Here is an 8,320-nt window from a genome sequence, read left to right as displayed (position 1 = left end):
ATGCATATGCGAAAATGAGGTTATTTCAAGTGTCAAGTGGCGGGTTAGTATAAGAACATGTATGAAAACACCACTTAAATGGCACTAAAAGTGTGTCGATAACGAGCGTCAACACTCGCCCCCATTCAGCCCTCCCCCCTGCCATCCTCATCCCCACCTTCACGTCCTTCCCCAGCGTCGCCGTGCCGCACCACCGCACTACCACGCCGAGCCATTCCCCCTCTCCCTATGCAGCTCCCCTTCCCCGGCCATGTGCTGTCTCCTCCCCCCACTGCGACCACGCATCTCCCTCCCCCACTGCTAGCATTCCACCTCTCCATTTCTCTACCCCCCCACGCAATACATCACCCCTAGCCGCCCTGATCGCATTACGGACTTTGTCGTGGATTAAGAACTCCATTGAGCTAATCAAGTCCTTCCCAAGGCTATAAAAGGCGCCACCCTCTGCCCTTGCCCAGCAGAACCGAGCCAAGTCTCATAGAAGAGCTTGAGCTCGTGGCTCCCGTGGCTGCCCTACCTCCAGCCCCTTTTGCCACCTTCCCAGGATGCTAGGCGACTTTCCTTCACCCTCCCCTCTCTCCTTGTGCCAATCGTGAGGCCGGAGGTTGCCAGAAGCGCCGAATCAATGCCACTCCAGCGAGCCCGCGGCGGTGCGCACAGCCGCACTGCCCTGCTCCAGCGCCCGACCGGTATGTCGTCTCCCCTCTGTCCCTCCCACCGTTATTTCCCTCTCTCACTCAACCCGACAGGCAAGTCCACTCGGCAGATGTCGTCACCCCACCGTCCATCCTGCTCCCTCCTCCCTCCGTGCACGCGGTGCATGTAGACCACCCCCTCAACCGCACCCCTAGTTCACCGCCCGAACCACCGGTCCACACCACAGTAAACCATGGCCCTCACCCCGCTGCTATGTTAGCCTCTAGTATTTGCTAGATCCACCCAGCTAGTGTACACAGAAACCAATTTTAAGCCCTTCCACACCTCCAAAAGTTCCCAAAAACTCTCCAAAAATTCTACAAAATCTTAGGAGCACAACCATGCCCTCCTTTCTTAATGTTCATCTCAAATATGTCCTATTTATATTATCCCATCTTCTCTTTAATTGAAAAACCCTGTTCCATGTACACAAGAATTTGAGCATCGGCCATCCTTCTTCCAAAAATTCCCAGGAAATTCCTAAAAATACTACAAAGCCATCCAAACCCATCCCCATACCCATCTCTGGTCATCCTGTCCAGGCTCCACCCTAGTGGTCGAAGCGAGTCTATCGAACAAGCTTTGGCCTCTATCTGTGACCCGCTTGATCTTGCCCGGCTCTACCTGTTGCCGTGTGACTATCCCTAGCACCGGGTCAGGTCGAAGAGAGTCCGTCGTGCAAGCTCTCAGGTTTCTATTCCACTTTATCTTGCCTGGCCCCACCTGCCGCCGTGTGACTATCCCCTAGCACTGGGTCAGGTCAAAGCGGTGTCTGTCGAGCAAGCTCTCAATTTCTACTCTTATCCTAAGATAAGGAATCTTGGCCAGCTCCACCTGTCATAGGGTTAAGCCCCGGGTGATGAGTACTGTCACACAAGTTTCCTTTACCCTAGTCCTTGACTCATCATTTCTATAGTGCCCATTCCCTAGGGTCTTTCCAAGCTCCTGATCCATTCCATCACACAGCCTTCATACTGCCCAATTAAATCCCAAATATCATCCTGGCATAGCTGTTATGCCACCCAACCTAAAACTCCAAGTACTGGCCTACCTAGGCCGTTATGCTGCCCAACCAAAACCTCAAAAACCCCTAGGAAATTAACTAATAATTTCCTCTAAATCCAAATACCCAATCCATTAATTATTTACAAATCTATTTCTAAATAATTAATAATGAATCATTCATCAACTATTTGGGAATTTACTAATAGATGTCAGGTAATTACTAGAATACCTGTTATGCTACTTCTTTCCAATTCCTTAGATATTTAATTTATTGATTGATTATAAGATTGGTTGTATCATTGTATGCTTGTGTAGCCGATAATACGACTAGCTCTACCTTGAAGCCAACGATCCAGAAGGCATGAAGCCAAGACCTGGTCGACCTAGAACACGTGTTAATGATCATCAACGAAAGGCAGTCTCAACTCCTAGACCATATTTATCCTATTGAGTGTGAGAGTAAATAACATTGCCAACTTATTTTGATATGCATTGTTTCTAAGCATTTTTAGATACATGCTTGCTAGTTATAACCCAAAGGACATATTAGTCCTTTTTGCTATTGAAATGCCACCTGCCAAACCACCCTAGGCAAACTACATATCCCATAAACCTACCCTATATTAGATATGCTAGGCAAGTCAAGTCACGCCTCATGTATGGGGATGACACTTGCTGGATTCTCAATAAGGAGGTTTTAGCCCCTTTTATACAATACCATGCTTTTTATCGAATAAGAGACTTAGGAGGTTTTTCTCTGGGAAAGCGTGAGTAAAAGATAAAATGGTAATAATGGAAACCCTAGAGTGTATCTTGGACTTGGGAGTAAGGACATAGCCTCAGTGGAGGGTCTTCTGTCCCATAGCTTACTTCGGCCGCACAAGGACCGGTTCATTGGGCAAGTCTTTCTTGTGAAGCGTACAACCATACGTGCCAAAAAGGTGCAGCCTTCGGGAGTGCCTATTCATGTGAGGCCTTATATTAAAAAAAACCACTAGCTGAACCTAGTAATCCATCCCAAGGGCCAACGTGGGTAATGGATATGCTGGAGCAGGACCTTTGCTTAGTCCCAGATCCGATCAGCATGGGTTGATTATTGAGAGGGCTAGAGGCCCTATTTGATATATATTGTTTATGCATGCATTTTCCCGAGATGAGGTCCACGAGACGGACGATTAGTGGCCCCTGTTTAGACCCTAGTGTATCTATGGATGAACCTAGGAAATGTTGTATGGAGATAGACACGGACGGGTATGGATCTCGTAGGTTAGTACCGCCTAGGAACAAGGTATGGGCTGATCGAACGTATGGAAAAGTGTACACCTCTGCACAGAGTATAATATATTCGAATAGTCGAAGCTTATGATCATGAGCTCACTAAATCAAAGCCCCAATGATTAACTTTTGGAAACTCTTGGAAAAGGGAATAGCTTTTGGAAATGCTTGAGGGAAGTTGTTGGACTGGACTCCAGAATAAAACTTGGGGACTGGTAGGGAAGGTAGGTTCCCCCCTCGAGGACCACCACTCTTATTATATCAAATAATGAATTTGCAAAAAAAATCTTTCCAAAACCCTCACCTAATAATCCACCTTGCATATGTGAGATGCTTTAGGCATAGGATTTACCCTTCAACCTCTACTATTGTCCACCTCCAAAATTGCATATAATTACTTAATTAGTAAATGTTGGAATTTGCTGAGCACCAACCATAAGTGTACTCAGCCTTCCTTTCATTGTATAGGCTAGAAGTTCTAGTTCTAGATCTCATTCTACCTATGGAGTGGGCAACTGCACTACGCGCCGCTACGTAAGAATGAAACCCATTTTCATTAATAATTGTTGGCGGCCGTTATTTCAAAATTCGACCGCAAAACTCTTAGTGAATAAATAGGGAATAGATAGTGTTATGTGCATTATTAGCTTTACACTAACAAATTTCACAAGCTTTGGTGGTTTGAGGTGTTTCCCAGGAACATGCTTAGAAAGACATCAAATGGCACATATGCAATTGTGGCGTAGAATGGACTTGAGATGGAGTCCAAGTATATCATTATCACAAACAGTCTCAAATGACAAATTTTACACCACCATATCGAAGTACTCCTCGAGACAATCAAAATGGACATTTGGATGACCCAATTCGGAGTCCGGACACAAAAGTTATGCTTCTCGGAAGATTACAACAAAGGTTGACAGTCTCAGAACGACCCTAGACCAAGCCCAATGACATCCAAACTTGGCCAAAAGCTTCTTTACACATCACAAGGTCCTAGGGAAGGAGGAAATGGGCCATGACCCACATAGGGAGGGTCATCCAACCATCTTTGTTTCGACCGAACCCAGCCCGGGCATCCCCTCTTGTCCATCTTCGCTCATGCATGAGAAAACACATCAAGGACCAATACTAAGCGTTGGATGAAGGTCGGTTTGATCTTGAGAACACGGTATACCTCCCTTGGATCCAAGGGCCTACCAAAGAAGCACAAATGACCAAACATACCCGTGCACTTACCCAAGAGCCAATCCAGGACATCCACAAGCCAAGGCGGTGGATCAGAGGGCTGGGGCACCTGGGGCCAGTTTGGCCGAACTGGTCAGTTCAGTCGAACTCCCTAACCACCTCCCTTTCGCACGTGGACCAAGTTACTGACCTCAAGAGGCAATCTGGAGCGTGGACGAGCTGAGGTGGTGCATTGGATGGCTTCATCCGAATTGACCAGTTTGGCCAACCTAGGGGCCCACCTCCAACCGATGTCGGTTCATCCCTACAAGTACCCCCTGCCTCCTAGGTATTATAAATAGAGGCATTCCACACCAGGAGCAACACACACCACCAAGGAGAAAATTCTCCACTCTTTCAAGATATAGCGTTAGGCTAGTCTAGTTGGAAGTTAGAGTCGGGTAGAGCTTCACCTCGGGTTCAAGAGTAGCCTCTGGAAGTTCTGGTAAAGCTCTTGTATCTTTCCCTTTTCTTTTGTAAGACTCTGAGTATTAATATATTATCTTCCACCCTTTTATTCTGAGTTAATTACTTTCTGCATTTATTTCGTGGATAAGTGTGGAATGTCTAGTTTAGACTAAAGTACTTCCAGCCCGGCTTTAGTTATAACTATTCTATGTTTCTCTTTATACCAGTTTCTCGTCTCAATTGTTCTTCGGTTGAGTTGCTTCTCCTGGATCTGGGTGAGAGTATCAGGTTATTTCTATAAGTGTAGTGTGTAGAGTTATACCCTGTCTTGAAATACACCTAGCCCCACGGACTGCTTGTGGTAGCCGACAGGTGCTGACAGCCTGTCCGGCCTATGTATTCCACCACGTGAGAGTGGCTAGTCCTGTAGGCAATCGTAAGAGCGGTGCATGTGACGACCCCCTTCTCATCCCTTTCCGCAGCCAAAGTGTGCATCCCCCAATGTATCTAGAGATGACTAGAATAAGTATATGCTTCTGCTGGAGCTGTTAACTAGATTAGTTCTTGACTAGAATTGACTCAAAGTAATAGGAAGTACATAGGAACCTAATCCAGTCTCGTTGTCCTCCCACTAGCTAGACCTCTCTTCTACATTTTATTCTTGGATTATCTCCTATGAGTGTGTCAATGACCATCACTCCTATCATATCGTTTACCCCTACTTTAGTTTAGCTGGTATTTTAATTAGTAGGTACATCCTTGTTAGTTATCATATCCTTTAACCATTGCTTTCTTGAGGAAAAATACGATACTCTAGAATACTCCCAGGTGAAATGTTACAATGGTATCCGTGCACTTACGGATATATATCTCTGGGACGTAAGAAATGCCAACAATAATTTACATCTTTTAGTGTTTTGATGCTAATCTGTGATGAGAACTGTATCAGATATAAATCCAGGGACTGATATAGGTAATCAGTGGGATCTTCCGTGGGAGGTCCCTACACTAGCACTAGGGAGTCTTTAAGCAAGCGTCATCGACTTGTTACTCTTGGAGGTTGCCGCCTCCTAGATAGCTTGGTGGTTGTGGAACCGTTGAGCCCTTCAAGAAGATTGGGAAGAATCCCCAATTATTCTTATGAGAGGTTCTTGTGCTCACCTCGCCCGGAGCGGTGAAGAGCAACTCTAGTGAAATTGAGGTTTAGAGAGGTTCTTTGATCCAAGCTGGCTCAAGATAAAGCGGAACCTTGATAGAGGATCGGTTGGAACATTGAACCACCTCAATGTGGATTAGGGGTGACCGGCAAGTCATTGACACCATGGGGATAAATTCATCTCTTGTCTTTGCTTATTCCTTTGCTCAATTTCATTATTGCATTTTACTTTGAGCAATTACATTCATAGAGATTGAATTGTATCTTGCCACCCTAGGTTGCAAACCCTCATAGAATTTCTCTTTGTGTTACTAATTAAATTTATTTAGTGTTGTAATTTTAGTTGAAACCGCCTATTTACCCCCTCTAGTTTGTATCCTAGATCCTACAAGTTGTTGCTGCATCCCAAGGCCCTCGCACTGCCGCTGCCGCTGCCGCATGGCTTTGCCTCCTCCCAGAAACTGGTGCGCACAGGCAAAATTAATCGCGGGGAAGGATTAACTAGGGGGAGGATTGGGGAGGACAGGCCTCGCGAAAATCTGCAAGGTGAGGGAGGTTTGATTTACGTCGTTGTATCTTTGCGGCATGTTTGGGGCCTATTGGAGGTACTTTTTTCTTTTTCTCACTAATTAAGTTATGGGGGTGATAAAAGGGAGCTTTTGGCATTGCTAGTACGTACTAACTTAGATTATTTTATGTTTATCCTAAGTCAATAATTCTAACATTGTCCAAATTTCTAAAAATATGTTCATATATACAATACCAAAATAAATGTACTATCAAAATATATGCTATGGTGGATTTGATAAAAAAAGTAATTGGATAATGTAAAATTGGTATTTTTATGTAATCATTGATCAAAGTTATTATAAATTTGACATATAGCTCACATACACGCATGTACACTAACCCTATGAATGCATGCACACAAATCCTATCACTATAAGTACCTCCTATACACTGAACCAACAAACTTGAGATTGAAAAAGTCATACTGTGGCGGATCCACTTCGGATTAACTTGGTTTAACATGGTTAAGTCGCCTAACATGCGACACCGATGCCTTAGCCAAGTTAACACGAAATGCCGTCGGATTTCATCCGATTTAACCACTTGAATATGACCACTTTAGCAAACTCACACGAAGGTGAGTGGTTTCAGAGAATACAACAAGTCCACCGAGTTAACAAATTAACCACTTGATTAAATTTCGAAAAGAACATCAGAGTTTTACAAGGTCCAGAAAACAACAGAAGGTAAACACTAGCGGAAGCAATCGTCGGGGTCGGATGTCCTGGTGAGGCCAGCCGGGACATCACTGGTACCTCTCCTCGCCGTCCAAGGAGAGATCCCACTCGACCGTCCAGCCCGGCGGGAGCTGGGGCTGCAAGCGCCAGCAAGAGAGGGGTCGGGAGCAGCAGCTTCACCTGAAAAACAAGAGCCACAACAAGGCTGAGCTACTAAGCTCAACAAGACTTATCCGATAGGAGTAAAACTACTCCACACCTCTAGACATGCAGGGCTTTTTGGCTAAGGGGGTTTGTTTTGCCAAAAGCACTAAGTGAAATCCTATTTTCAAGTTTTAGCTCCGGTTCTAAGTTCATGAGCCGGTCTAGGTTTTGCAACCTATTCTAAGCAATCATAGAGCCAAACAAGATGTGTAGATATATCAACAAACACCATGTCATCATCAGATTCCTCATTTACTCAGGGTGACATAGCGATCAAGCAATCTCAAACTGTGAGAGGCAGACGAATCGATTCGAGTTCTTTAACCATGCATGGTGAACCTAAACTCACGACATCCACGCACCCGGAGGTCGCTTCCTGTGTCGGCCTTCCCCATCAATCCCCTAACCCGTATCGGGCCCATTTCCTTTGGTGCAAGGTTCCACAGACCCAGCCTCTGCCGTTCTGTGACCACGCTTGCCACCACGTGCGACAACCAGCAGGGGAAACTCCGTTCCAAGAACAATGGGGCGACCGCTCACGTCTAGGTTCAATCCGGTACTAGGCTTCCTCATCCCATACTAAGTATGAGGCTAGTACTTTCAAACACTTGATCACGAACACCACCACTATCGGGCCTTAGCAAGTTTTCATAGACAGACGGGGCAACCATCCGTCCACCAAAGAGTTACCAAAACCTTGCCCCGTCCATCATCCTTATAGTTATAACAGAAAGGGTAGACATGCAACTCCTACAACTCGCGAGTGATAGGGAATCACTCGGCTTTTACCGTCTTCTAGTTAAGCAAGGCAACTACTCGGTCCAACAGCTAGTGTTCAAACAGGGGGATAACTAGGTCATGTGCATCTAGGGTTTCAAACAACTTCTATACGTAAATGCACAAGCATGTTACAGAAGGCATGCACAAGTCTGGTAAAACACGCAGGGTTTTCATGCAATCGGGGCTTGCCTTCAAGCAAAGAGGAGTGAAACTGCTCGACTTCGGGGGCGACTTCGGCTTCGGAGGGCAGGAGCTCGGCTACAGCTTCGTCTTCTGGCGCCGGGTGTAGCTCGTAGAAGCCGTCGGCGAGGTGCAGCTCTAC

Source organism: Setaria italica, chromosome IX (assembly GCF_000263155.2).
Source record: "Setaria italica strain Yugu1 chromosome IX, Setaria_italica_v2.0, whole genome shotgun sequence".
Taxonomy (NCBI): domain Eukaryota; kingdom Viridiplantae; phylum Streptophyta; class Magnoliopsida; order Poales; family Poaceae; genus Setaria; species Setaria italica.
This window is presented reverse-complemented; position numbering follows the sequence as displayed.